The sequence below is a fragment of the Cucumis melo genome, chromosome 9 (assembly GCF_025177605.1).
Source record: "Cucumis melo cultivar AY chromosome 9, USDA_Cmelo_AY_1.0, whole genome shotgun sequence".
Classification (NCBI taxonomy): domain Eukaryota; kingdom Viridiplantae; phylum Streptophyta; class Magnoliopsida; order Cucurbitales; family Cucurbitaceae; genus Cucumis; species Cucumis melo.
Window position 1 is genome coordinate 20,127,598 of NC_066865.1, and position 14,167 is coordinate 20,141,764.

The window sequence follows — 14,167 nt, forward strand, 5'->3', positions numbered from 1 at the left end:
ATCAAGCACAAAAAATCGCCACACATTACAAAAATAACACATTAGTTTGGTTAACTTAAATGTGTAGTGGACTTACTTGGAGGTTGCCCTTGACAACCTCAATGAATTCTCTGCCTACGTCCGTTCACTTAAGGTAGCGGATGAGAATTATCTTTCACACACACAAGCCTATCGTCTGGCTGAAGCAAACGACGTGTAGGGAAATAGGCTTCTCCGCGCCACAAACACGATCATCATCGGAATCCACCCATTGGCTGCAACGTAGCGCTCCAACTCTAAGAGTTGAGACTACGCACGTCTCCTAGGAGTCGGAGTCGCAGATGGTTAAGAAGACGACCCTGCTTAATAAATTATAAGAACATATAATGTTAGAAAAAACCTTGAAATAATCCTAAGTTAAAATACTATTATTAGACTCACCCAAATTGTCGCCCACGGAGGATGACCCTCTCGCAAGTTTATCTAAATCGTCTGCAAACTTGAGAAACATAGCATTCGTCTCGAGGAAATTAGTGCGTGGGAATGATATAGTGTTTATGGACATAGAAAACAAACATTCAATAAGCAAATACGAACACATAGCTAGAATCACTACTACAAATTTAGGTTTTAACGACACAAGTTTTGCGTCATAAAGACTTTCAACGACACAATTTTTGCGTCATTGAAGCAACTGTCAAGAAAGGTTATTTAACGACACTTTGGAAAACGTGTCATTAAATATGCTTAGATGACACCAAAATTGTGTCATTAATACCTTTACCTTGACGCAATAAATATGTCATTGTTATCTATAACTCGACACCAATATATTGTCATCAATACCCTTATATTGACGCAATTCACGTTTTACCGTTATCTATATCTTGACACTAATATATTGTCATTAATACTCTTAGATTGAAGCTTTAAATGTGTCACCGTTATCTATTACTCGACACGAATTTATTGTCATTAATAATCTTATATTGACGCTTTAAATATGTAATTGTTATTTATATCTTGACACGGATATATTGTCATTAATACCCTTACATTGACACTTTAAATGTGTCACTGTAACTTATCACTCGACCCGAATATATTGTCACTAATACAGTTACATAGACAATTTAAACGTGTCATCGCTATCTATCACTCGACACAAATATATTGTCATTAATACTCTTATAACGACGCTTTAAGTGTGTCATGTTTCAATATAACTCGACACTAATATCTTATCATTGTAAATGTTCCGTTACACAATTGTTGTCAAGAAATGTGCTTTGACGACACTATTTCTATTTAATAAAGGCTTATATGTTGACACGTGTTTGATGTCGTTATTCTTCATTTTTGCAATACATATTTTTCTGTCATATATTTCTTCTTTCAAAAGAATTAAATACTAAATTTCAATATTACTCACATATGTTTGAAAAGATATTTATATTGATAATAAAAAATATAAATTACATTGTCGGTAAAGGTTTTACAATAATCCAAAAGATAAATTAACTGTAATGTTACATGTATGTGTGACCTAATCTAATCAAATTGACGCATAAATGAACTTGATTGATACCATAGTCCATGGATTCTTCAACTATCTGCAAATTAAAAAAAATGAACCTTAGCCAAAAATCATTACGGAAAATGCATAAGCATAAGCATAAACATTGAGTACATGCTAAACAGAAATCACCTTCTTAATAAGCAGACTAATAAACTTTTCAAAATAAGCACTCAAAGTTCATACAACCAAGGTTTTTAATAAAAGACCTATAAGAAACACAAAAGATTAAAAAAAAAAACCATCGACTACATAAGCATAGGCATAATATATAAATGTTGCAAATGTAAGTTTCAATTCAATTTTTAGATTCCAAGCAATGTTCTAGTTTGCATCAAGTTGAAACTCAGCATAAATTTACCCTTAGGCCCCCTTCCTCCAAAGCCATTACAAAACAACATGATTCCTATAACATATGTTTAAGCGGATCGAACTAAATAACTTTTCAATGACTACAATAACTGCACGATAGTCAACGTAACAAAGTACCAAGTTCCTAAGTACATGTCAACACGATTCCTAAAACATATGTCTAAGTGGATTGCACAAAATAGCTTTTCAATGGCTACCATTGTAAGATAATCAAAGCAACATTCCTAAGTATACGTCAACATGATTCCTAAAACAAAATAGTTAAGTTATGGTTGTAAAACATAAAGCACGCTTACTAAATCCCCACTCCATATCTTGATTACCCTCCACAAAGGCTTCTGATAAATTAAGTTAATATCATTATCAAAGTTATTCCAAGAACAAAAGTTGCAACCAATGTTATGAGAAAAAAACAAACAATGTAACAAATAACAAACACTCTAAAAATTTACATCAGAAAGTGACTCAAAAAATCCAAATAATATATAAAATGCAGTTACAAAATAAGTATGTTTCAAAACTTTCTTACCATGAGGATTGAGAAGTGTTGTTATCAAAGATCTCTTGTAGTTCCTCTTCTATCAAATTCAACCCAAAAAATTGAGTAGACAATAAATTGATCCAAATAATCATTGTTTTTCCCTGGGAACCATAGCCCAAGAAAACATCATAATTGACATACAACACATAAGCAAAGCTTGGTGGTAAGTGGTGGTAAGTTAGGATGTCAGGCCCAAGGGAATGATTGATAATAAAAATTCTTGAAACCAAAGCTTGAGAGGAAAGTGGTTAGTAGAAAAAGGAAAAAATAAAAGAATATGTAGAGAATATCAAGAGAATTTGTAACAAGAATCAAAACAAGTTGTTTTTTAGATGCAAATTTAATTCGCAAACAAAAAGTAGAAAAAAAAGGGAAGAATCTCTCAAACAAATTGAATACTAGTATTCATTGCCCTCTTACCTCTTAGAAGATTACCTTTCCATTGGATAAAAAAAGATTGCTGGAGTTTTTGGGAGAAAATGGCAGAATGGAGAGACAGGAGTAAAGAAGATTACTAGAATTTTTGGGAGAAAATGGTAAAATGGAGAGGGAAGAGTTCTGACAAAATGAAATTTAGAGAGAATTTTGGTGAAAATTGGAGTTGGATTGATAATTTTAAAAGGAAAGTGGTTAGTAGAAAAAAGAAAACATAAAATAATAAGTAGGGAATATCAAGAGAATTTGTAACAAGAATCAAAACAAGTTGTTTTTTATATGCGAATTTAATTCCAAACAAAAAGTATAAATAAATGAAAGAAACTCTTAAACAAATTGAATACTCATTGCCTTATTACCTCTGTCATGACGTGGAGTGACCACGTCACGACCAACATCCTCGATTATTTAATCTTAATAAATAGTAGATTCTGAGTCACCACCAACCATATTAAGGTGTGGTTGGTCACAAAAAAAATATTGGTCAAATTCAGATTTACAGTTCGGATGTCAGTTGTGTGTAAGGAAGGTGTTAGCACCCTACCACACCCATAAAAATGGTTACCAAAATTTATCTTTTAAACTAAATTACAGATATTCACAAAACAAGATTTTTTATTTGATTTTTTTAAATGTCTCATGATTATCAATTCACATCTAAGAAAAAAGATGAACATGAATTGATAATTAGATGGGTGGCATGAGAGCCCTTAGAATAATGGAATTTATTTTTTTGTTTCAAAAGATTATTTTTTTTACTCACCTCAAGAATACTAAATTATCAAACTTTGATATTATGATCTCCATCATAGACGTTTAGTGAGACATTTCATATATCTAAAGAATTAATAAATTAAAAAAAACACTATTCAGTCTCATTTTAAAATATAAAATTGTTGATATATTTTGTTTTTAAACAATTTATTAATTAATTTTTCAAAATGAGAAATTTCATGTATTTATGGAATTTAAATGTTATAAAATCCATAAATAAACGTCACTTCTTTTTCATCTCAAATTTTTATATCCATATGACAAAAAAAAACAAATGAATTTTTCATATATTTTATAATTATAAAAATTAAAAATAAATATTAATAATAATAATATTAGCAAAACAATGTGAAATATGACAAATACAGGTTAAAAAATAATACAAGTTGACATATAAAACAGTTGGTAAATGATTTGGCAAATAATATATTAAACAATACATTTGACAAATAATACAGATTGGAAATAATGTAAATGGTTGGAAAATAATATATTTTTTAAAATAATATATTGGAAATAATATATATAGGTTGAGAATAAATATATTGAAAACAATATAAAATAATATATTGTAAATAATATAAAATAATATATTGGAAATAATATAAAATAATATATTGGAAATAATATAAAATAATATATTGAAAATAATATAGAATAATATATTGGAAATAATATAGAATAATATATTGGAAATAATATACAATAATATATTTGAAATTATATAAGAAAATAAATTGAAAATAATATAAAATAATATATTGGAAATAATATAAAATAATATATTGGAAATAAAATGTTGAAAGGGTAATTATAATAGGTAGCAATTTTTAGAATAATTATTAAGTATGTAGCAATATTTTAAAAAAATTGCAAATATAGCAAAATCTATCAGTGATAGACTTCTATCGTTGATAGACTCTTATGGTTTATCAATGATAAACCAACATTTGCTACATGGTCTATCACTGATAGACTTCTATCATTGATAGATTTTGACAGATTTTTCTATATTCGCAATTTTCTTAAAATGTTGTTATATACTTAATTATTTTGAATATAATTGCTACATTTGCAACTATCCCGAAAATAATATAAAATAATATATTGGAAATAATATACCTGTTGAGAAAATAATACAGATTTGGAAAATAAATACAAAATGTAATATACAGGTTGTGAAATAAATATCAGACCTAACAAACTATCCTATCTTTCATAACTCTAATCAATTAATTTCAAACATGCAATATATTTAATAAACAATAAAAAATAATAATAATAATAATAATAATAATAATAATAATAATAATAACAATCAAATTAAACCCTAAATCTAACAAATTTATATCAATTGGCTTAAAAATATTTAAAGAATAGCATAATAAACTCAAATGACCTAAATCTAACAAATTTGAAGAACATTGAAATCAATTGATCTAAATCTTTTAAGCAACACTACAAGAAATGGGGCTTTTATAGCCTACAACACTATAACACTACAACATTTCTAAGCTATCAAAGTATGCATTTTCAACATATTTAAAATATTCAAATAACAAACACAATCACAAACCCGAGCTCTATGCTCAAAGGTTAGACAGACATGATTTTCGAAGCTAAAAAGAAAAGTAGACATGGTATTTATTCTATGAATAAAGAATTTAAAATTTTTTTAAATTTAGGCATTTTTTGCAAAATGAAAATTTCCCAAAGGACAGGGAACATGCAAGGCTACAACCCCATCACCCACTTAAAATTTTGCTTTGTCCTTAAAGAATTTTAAGCAAGATTCTAAGGATAAAAAAAAAAGAAGAAGAAGGGTGAACAGAAAACCTCCCATTGCTTGCAAAGGTTCCAAATTCGATTATACTTCACTTCCTTTTATTCCTACGGAAAGAAAACAAGAATTTCTATCAAATTTTATTAGAGGTTAATCTAATTTTTTTTATAAAAAAAATCTACATAATTTAAAAGAAAGCAATAAAATTTTGCATTGTTTAAGATCGATCGTGCAACCGTACTTTCCCTAATTTAACCCATCAATCTTAGAGTGTAGTGTAATCCATCCAAATGTGAAGAACTCGAAAAGTACTTATGAAATGCAATCATCCATATTCATTAGGTGAGTTTCCAAGTTCTAACTTGTAAAGTTCTTTCATTTTCGGACAAGAATCTTTTATCCATGATAAATCAATAAACTTCATCTGTCTTTTCTTTTAGAAGCACAAAAACTACTCTTAAAGAAAAATGTCATGGAGTTCTCCTATAAGCTCTAGAATTGATGTCAAGTGAGAAAAAGGGATAAATGTGAAATGATAACTTAACTCAGTCAAACAACGTCTTTATCTTGCTAAAAAAATATGCATTACTAGGGTAAGTACTTTCTTGTTTCTCACATAACAAGAATGCCAAAGAAGCACAAGTACAATTTTATAATAGACAATGAGCTAAACTGGTAAAAGTGAATACAAAAAAATGAATCAGAGGGTAAAGAATCTTTTAAGACAAACCTCAATTTCTGCAGACCCCACCAAAACAGAGAGACGGTTACTTCACAATATTTCTTGATCCCACAATACAAAGAGCGTCTTTGAATATTCCAAAATCAAAAGAATTGGAAGCATTTTCAGCTTTTGGAGAGCAAAAGGTGTCGACACTCAAATTGGCACTCAAGTTGCCTATGTAATTGCAGTTTAGAGGCCAATTTGCATAGCTTTCTTCCCAGCAAGTTGTTTCTCTCTGCAGTGAATAAATACCAAAACGCTCCAATAACCTAAAAGCCCTGCCTTTAAGATCCCAAAGACATGCAGCGCAATGTCATAGTTCGACCAACCATCGACCTCAGTCAGAAAGAAGACAAAGATGTTGAAGAAATTCTGACCGAAGGAGTAAAAAATGGCTGAAGACCCACAAGAAGGATCCATAAGTACCTATTAAAGTGGAAGAACCTTCTCGTGGAAGAAACCAGTTGAGAACAAGTCGAAGACTTAAAAGCCTAGATGCAAAAGATCAAAGAGTTCAAGCTTCGCCAGTCAATAGGGACGTCAAGTATTTAAGTGAGAGAAAATGTCACGAGCATGCTTGTCCTGGACATTGTTTGAGTGTTGGATTGTTCACCCACCAATAGGGAACGTGAGCTAGGTTTAGATCATTGTGAGACAGGCTAGTTTTACTTTACTGATGAAAGTGTCGCAATAGTAATTTTCAACCTAGTACGAGAGGAACAGTACAATTGGTCATTGTGCTTGGTTGAAAAGCCGTGGTGCAAAGCTACAATACGCTGGATTATGACTGAATGCCTCTAAGTCAGAATTTGGGCTAGAAGCGATGCATCGCCTATCGCTCGATTGCTGACCAATAGTAGGGGCCTTCCGACCCCAAAGGCACGTGTCGTGACGAATGAGTCGCGGGGGCTGTCTTGTAACATAATTTACGACAGGGTATTGTAAGTGGCATTGTGGCCTTACTGCCACGATCCATTGAGATTCACCCCTTCGTCACTCTGATTCAACCCTCTCCACACACAACTCATTTATTTCTTCTAATGGCCATGGAGGTTATGTCTTATGTAAAAGTACGAAAACATAAGTGTTAGTTAGGGGTTAGCCTAAGACTAGAAAACAAGTTGAAGCAAACCATCTTCAAATGCTCAAGTACATGATACGGTGCTCGTGTGTAAGATAAGGCCCATGGCCGTGGCTTACACACGAACGCCTATAGAGCATGGAAAAATAACTTAGAGGTTATTGACACTCTCTCGTGCCCACCATCATGCATGCCCCTATGCCCACTTAGCATGCACCATGCGCGCCGCATGCACAACAATGCAGCACGACCATATGTCTGCATAGGGCGTGCGAGTCGTATACCCATGCATCTACAAGGGGTGTGCGCATAGGGTTTCACGCGCCCATATGTTTGCAGGCATGTTTGGGGCGCGCGCGCCATGCGTCTGCGAACGTGTGAGGGCCACGCGCCCCATACCTATACGTCATCGTGGGGCGTGCACACAAGATGTTGCATGTGCCATGCTTGTGTGAGTGTGGGCATCCATTTGAGGGACACACGTGCTTGGCTTGCCATTTGACGATGCACATTCCATTACCCAACGTCTACCATGGATGGGAAAAACCTCTATAAAGGTTATTAATACTCTCTCGTGCCCCTACCATGCACGCCCTCATGCCCACCAGTATGCACCATGCGCGCCCCCTAAATTTTGAAAAAAAAATCGTTTATTCCAAATTTTGAAAAAAAAAATCGTTTTTGGCTACCCCAAATCTAAACGGTCGTGTAGCCAAATCTAAACAATCATATACTAAATTTTGAAAAAAAATCGTTTAGATTTGGAACCATAAATCTAAACGATCGTATCAGTAAAACCATTGAAAAGAATTTGAAGGATTGGGGCATTGAGAGGGTAATGACTTTGACGGTTGATAATGCAAGTTCGAATGACACTACTGTTGCTTATCTTTTAACGAGATTCAATAAAGGATTATTGTTTGGTGGGGAATTTCTGCATGTTCGTTGTTGTGCCCATATATTGAATCTTATAGTAACTGATGCTTTTAAGGAACATAATGATTGTATTGATAGGATTCGATATGCGGTGCGATTTATAAGGTCTTCTCCTGCTCGTTTTTTGAAATTTAAAAAGTGCATTGAACTTGAAAAAATTGCTTGTAAGAGTTATGCGCGTCTTGATGTTCCTACAAGATGGAACTCCACATATATGATGCTTGAAGCTGCTGTTAAGTTTGAAAAAGCTTTTGATAGATTAGAAGATGAAGATACCTCGTATAGACATGATATGTCACCGAATAAGGAAGATTGGACAAATGCTAGGATGTTAATACGATTTTTAAAAGTATTTTATGATGTCATATTAAAGACTTCGGGTTCTTTGTATACTACTTCGAACTTGGTTTTCCATCAGATTACAGTGGTTTAGAATTGTATACGTTTGAATGCGAGTAGTGCAAATGCATTGTTAGTTGGAATGGCTAATAACATGAAGGCAAATTTTGAGAAATACTGGGGAAACAATGAAAAGAATAATTTGTTGTTGTATGTTGTTATTGTGTTGGATCCTCGAAAGAAATTAAGATTTGTATCTTTTTGTTTGAAAAATGTTTTTGGTCCTGAGGTTGTTGAATCCTTGGGAAATGTAGTGGAACAATGTTGTAGACGTCTCTTTCATGAGTATAGTACTACTCGAAGTGGGAGTAGACAAGGATGTAGTAGTATTAGTACAACTAGTACACAAACTGTTTCAGGCTTGGATGTTAATATTGATTTTGATTCAAATGAAAATGTGGGTGAAGATTTTGTCTACGACACGATTGTTGAGGAATTTGAAGATGATTCTACTACACCTTTCGAACAGGGATCATCGGAGATTGATATCTATTTGTTGGAGGCCAATGTTAGGACCGAAGGTGATTTTGACATACTAGAGTGGTGGAAGATGAACAGTGATCGATTTGAGGTTCTTGGTCATATGGCTAGAGCTATTTTGGCTATTCCAGTTTCTACTGTAGCGTCTGAGTCGACTTTTAGTACTAGAAGACGTGTTGTTGACTCATCACGCTGCTCATTGGCTCCTAAAACAGCGGAGGCTCTCATATGTACTCAAAATTGGTTAAATTCTGATCCAATACATCTTCAATTTCAGCATGAATTGGAAGAGGCTTCAAAATTTGAAGAAGGTATTTTCAAATCTTTACATGATATATTTTGTAGTTGTAATGTGTAACTTTAGTGAAATCTTAAATTATTTAGTAAATTCTTCATATTGATATGTAGGATTCCTGGTGGTTATGGAGAATGAAAAGGAGCTTGAAGACCTTCCAGATTTTGATAAGTTGTCAATTACCGATTAAGCGATTATTAACTAATTTTGATCCAAGACTTGTAATATTTCTATTGACTAGATTATCATAGTGTTTTTGTTTCATACTTTAGTTGTATTTATGACTCTTAATAGTAATGTGGTGAAGTAAATTGAACTTGGATGTTTCTAACCCTATAATATTTGATATATATTTCATTTTGGTAGTATGTTTATATTCTTATTTTTATGTTGTTTATTTTATTAATTTGTGTAATACCTATGAACTAAGCATTAAAATTAATAGAACTTGATTTTATTTTTTAATCACAATTATATGATTTTAAGACAATATAGAATATATATCGTAGACTTTTCCATTGAAATTAAAAAGTGAAATAAAATAACGTCATTCTTAGTTTTTAAAATCGTTTGTTTATAAAAAAGAAAGCAAGAAACATAAAAAAGGAAGGAGGAGGAGAAGAAACAGGAAAGAAAGAAGGAGAGGGAGAAAAAAAAAAAAGAAGAGTAGGAAAACCGACCGACCCGACCGTTGGTTGGACAGGCCGGTTTTGTTAGAACCGGCGGTCGAGGCCGATTTTCCAACTTCCGTGCCGACTTGTAGTCCGTTCAGGGCGGTTTGGTCGGAAAACCGACCCCGACCGCCCGATGCTCACCCCTAATATTAACTATCAGACCTAGCTGCCGATAATGAAAGTATCTTTTGAACCAGATAGAAAAGCTTGTACTATCTTCACAGTTAAGGAGGTGCAACTGAACCAAGAACAGTATTCATGCTAACCTGATAACATTTAACGTTAATTATAATTTACCAATGAAATTGAATAAAAGGCTCTTTAATATGCTGAAAAAGGGAAGCAAAAGCAATCCTTTGTGCATATGTTAATATGAAGACTTAATATGTAAAGGATGTTAATAACTCTAGATAACCAACACAACCCATCTTTGACAGGCAGTAAACTCAAAAGACAGAGGAATGCACAACATCAACCAGAAGACAACTTATGTGTGTTTGTGTACATGTTGAATAAACTATAAAACTACAAAACTACAAAACTCAACTTCAAGAAACAATGACTTTCTCATCCAAGGGCGCTCAAGCTCACTAACAATAAGACTGGGAGTAAGTTTAGGCTTCTCTTAGCTTCCAATTGGTGTACCCTCTGTTAAGTCTCAACTCTTCAATAATCATAGCTTGCTTTCATTAAAACCAGTTGGTGCAGGTTTCTTTCCTATATGTATATATAAATAAAGTTACTTACGTTCTATTGATAGTTCATCTAGAGCACACTAACATCATCTAGGCTAACTATTCTATATATGTACTTCTCATATTATCAATGAAAAGTTTCTTTTTTTTTTAATAAAACAAATGGCTCACAGATGGAAACACACTTAAGTTTCAAGTTAAGTGAACAAAAAACGTCACTAAATGAAAAAGAAAAATTAAAACAAGTAGAAGTCCCTAAACTTTAAGATATATAACAATTTAGTTTCTAAACTTTAGTATGTAACCATTCAATGTACTTTAAATTTTGTAACAATTTTGTCGTACACATTTGTTTCCAATTGGTTTATTATAAGTAAAAACTCATTAAATCTAAATAATATTTTATGATAAGTCCAAATTCTGAAGTAATTAAACAGACTAAATTATTACAAACTAACATTTAGAAACTTAATTGTTACAAAATTAAAAGTTACAAGCTAAAGTTCAAGACTAAATTGTTAATTCCAAAAAAAATTCAGGAACTAAAACTAACTGATACCAAATTTATAAAATTAAGTTAAACTGTTAAGGTCATGCCATTGCTCAGGCCCTCGAATGTAAGTTTCCACACTTGACACTAGATATGCAGCAATCAAGATTTATTCTACAAATATATTGCAACCTCTGTTGCTTTTCTGGTCATGTAGCTAGAATTTATTTATCAAATAATGTACCTCAGAACCATCCACACTTAAAAGTAAGTCAAGCATAAAAGTTGATTGTTCTGTAGTCATATGCTTGCTCCCTAGAGCATAAAATATGTAATGGATTTACTAAATATGCAATAACGTGGGAAACACTGTATGATAGCACACCATTCTAAAAAGGAAAATGACATTTATTTACCTGTTTTACATAGATACTTTTACCAGAATAATTTGGGCCAATAATGATATTAACTCTTCCTGAAAAGATATGAACTAAAAAATTATTAGAAACAGATGTGTATTCTAGCTAGATCGAAGTTGAATACATATATGCAATACACCAACAATTTACAAGATCCAGTAATGCCCTCAGGAACCATTTTCTAAATGAAAACAACAATTATCTAAGTTTTTGGTAAATTAGAAATATATAGAGGAATGGTGGGTTTGTAAGTTCCTAGCAGAAAATGCATACCTCAAGAGTCGTCTACCAATAGGTGTCACACACTGGAATGAAAAAATTGTATCAATAACTCATGTATATGTGCTTCAAATTATAAAATAAATCAATACATTCAAACCTTATCCATCATGCCAAATACAGAAAACCTGCAATAAGAAATATTATTGGTTTAGTTTCCTTCAGAGCAATACTGATGTATAAGTTCTCAAATCGCCCTTCTTTTTGCTCTTTCATTGCCCATATTGCAAATGATGTTAGCTAATGATTCAAACAACATAACAAATTCTCTCCTTTAGTAAGAGAGTCAACTTACAAAACAAATTCTCTCCTTGATGTTTAATCCATCACCCATTCCTGTTACTCGTAGGTATATATACCAGTCTGTGTAGCAAGAGATTAAGGGTAAACTAATAAATGAACTACTTTAGTAAGAGAGTCAAAGAGAAGGGATCCAAGTAGTCTAGCTGTTTATAAGTAAAAGTTTTTCCTCATCCTAAAGAATGAAGATTGCAATATTCAAATATTTCCATAGTTAATGAAAATCAAACAATAATTTTGTGCTTGATATAATACCTGTGCCAAGCCTGTCCAAAGTTGGAAATCAAACAACATTCAAATATTTTGTTATATAATTCACATTGATATATAAGTATATAATACCAAAAATCAAATAGCAATCACAACGTAAGTACTACTTAATCTCTAGCCAAAATATAAACCAAGAAAACTCAAATTCAAACTCTTGTGGATAAATCTCTACACTCCTCGATATCTTCAAATTCCAACAAAATCACCTCATGAGCTAAAGATAATAGAATCAAATCCCATATTTAATTTTCAAGCACAAACAAATATAAATATTATGTAATCCTACTGATGGAATGTGATAGCATATAATCTAATAAACTGATAAAAACTTCATTACCAAAATCATATTTGTCATTGCAATCTTATGCTTCTTTTTAATATATAAATGTAATTAAGTGTTGTAATTATAAGGTAATGTAGAACCAATGAAGCATAAAGCAATAACAATTTAATTACTTCCCTATGGTGTAGAACTTAACAACAAAACCTCGGGGATCTCTAAGCGTTTCAGGGCTTCTAAAGATTTTTATGGTATGAGATGATTTTGATTTAAGATATGCATAAGAGTTATTTTAAATATCACAAATCTAAATATTCCTGCACATAGAAAGACCCAACAATCTAAGAAACAGAGGAATGAAGGCAAAACGAACCGGACGAACAAAGGAGGAGAAGCATCGGACAGCTTACAAATCTTCCTCTTAAGATCGAAATTTGGTGAGCTCTTTTTCTTCTTGAAGACTGAAATCTAGTTGGCGCACCGGACGGCTTGCAAATAAACTCTAGACAACGAACGAAGATATTTGGTGAAGAGGAAGAGACGGCGAACGGAGATGACGTGCCCTGCAAAGAGACGGTGACGGCTGGAGGTTGACAACGACGACGTGAGAAATATCTGTGGCGTTTGGTGAGCTCCTTCAAATGACGGCCGGAGAGCTTTTGAGAGAGGGGAAACTTGTAATGAGCATTTGCAAGAAAGAGGGAAACGTCATCGAAGAGCGTTTGTAAGAGAGAAAGACTGCTATGGTGTGGGATGAAGTAAGGGATTTTTCGATCGTCGTTAGCGAGAGGGATGAAAGAGTCTCATTAATTTAAAAAAAAATCAAAAAGCTTACGAATTAAGAAAAATATTGATTTTTTATTAGGATAATTTTTTAGCGACACAAAAAATATGTTGTTAATCAAGGACGTGAAAATTGTGTCAAGAAAACCCAATTTGTGTCACGAAAAATTCAGCATTTTTATTTTTAACGTTACAATGTTTTGATTAGTAGTGGCGGTAAAACCCAAATTTCTTTCCTTGTTCTGTTTGGAAGTCTTCCCCTTTTCCTTTTGTTTTATTTAAGCATTAGGTTTTGAGTTGGGTCTAACTTTGATTTTAGAGGACGATCCTCTTGAAAACTTTCTTTTTGTGGTAGCATATTTGCTTCCACTTGCTTTCCCTTACCCATGGTAAGGTTATGGAATTGCTGAAGCTCGTTCAGAATGATTGTCAGATTAAACTTTATCTTGTTCAGAGATGCATTCGTCTGAAATGGTATGAAGCTCTTTAAAAGTGTTTTAGGTAAAAAATTGTTTGATTTGTAATAGAGTAATAAATAAATAAATATATATAGAGAGAGAGACAAAAATAAAGTTAACCAATAAAAGTTGACAAAAATAAGC

General features: G+C 32.4%; 1 long non-coding RNA gene across 5 annotated transcripts; it reads right to left on the reverse strand.

The window, feature by feature from the left end:
• Positions 1 to 1,414: 1,414 nt before the first annotated feature.
• LOC103504542 (uncharacterized) lies at positions 1,415 to 13,594 on the reverse strand. Of its 5 annotated transcripts, none has more exons than XR_007823806.1 (6): positions 13,156 to 13,594; positions 12,228 to 12,295; positions 12,033 to 12,060; positions 11,927 to 11,958; positions 11,651 to 11,709; positions 1,415 to 1,592 (listed from the first exon to the last, which is right to left on the reverse strand). It is a non-coding gene; the product is annotated as an uncharacterized LOC103504542 (long non-coding RNA). The 5 variants fall into 5 exon arrangements; XR_007823807.1 differs by lacking the exon at positions 1,415 to 1,592 and adding an exon at positions 5,298 to 5,567; XR_541104.3 differs by lacking the exon at positions 1,415 to 1,592 and adding an exon at positions 9,870 to 10,315.
• Between the last annotated feature and the right edge of the window lie 573 nt (positions 13,595 to 14,167).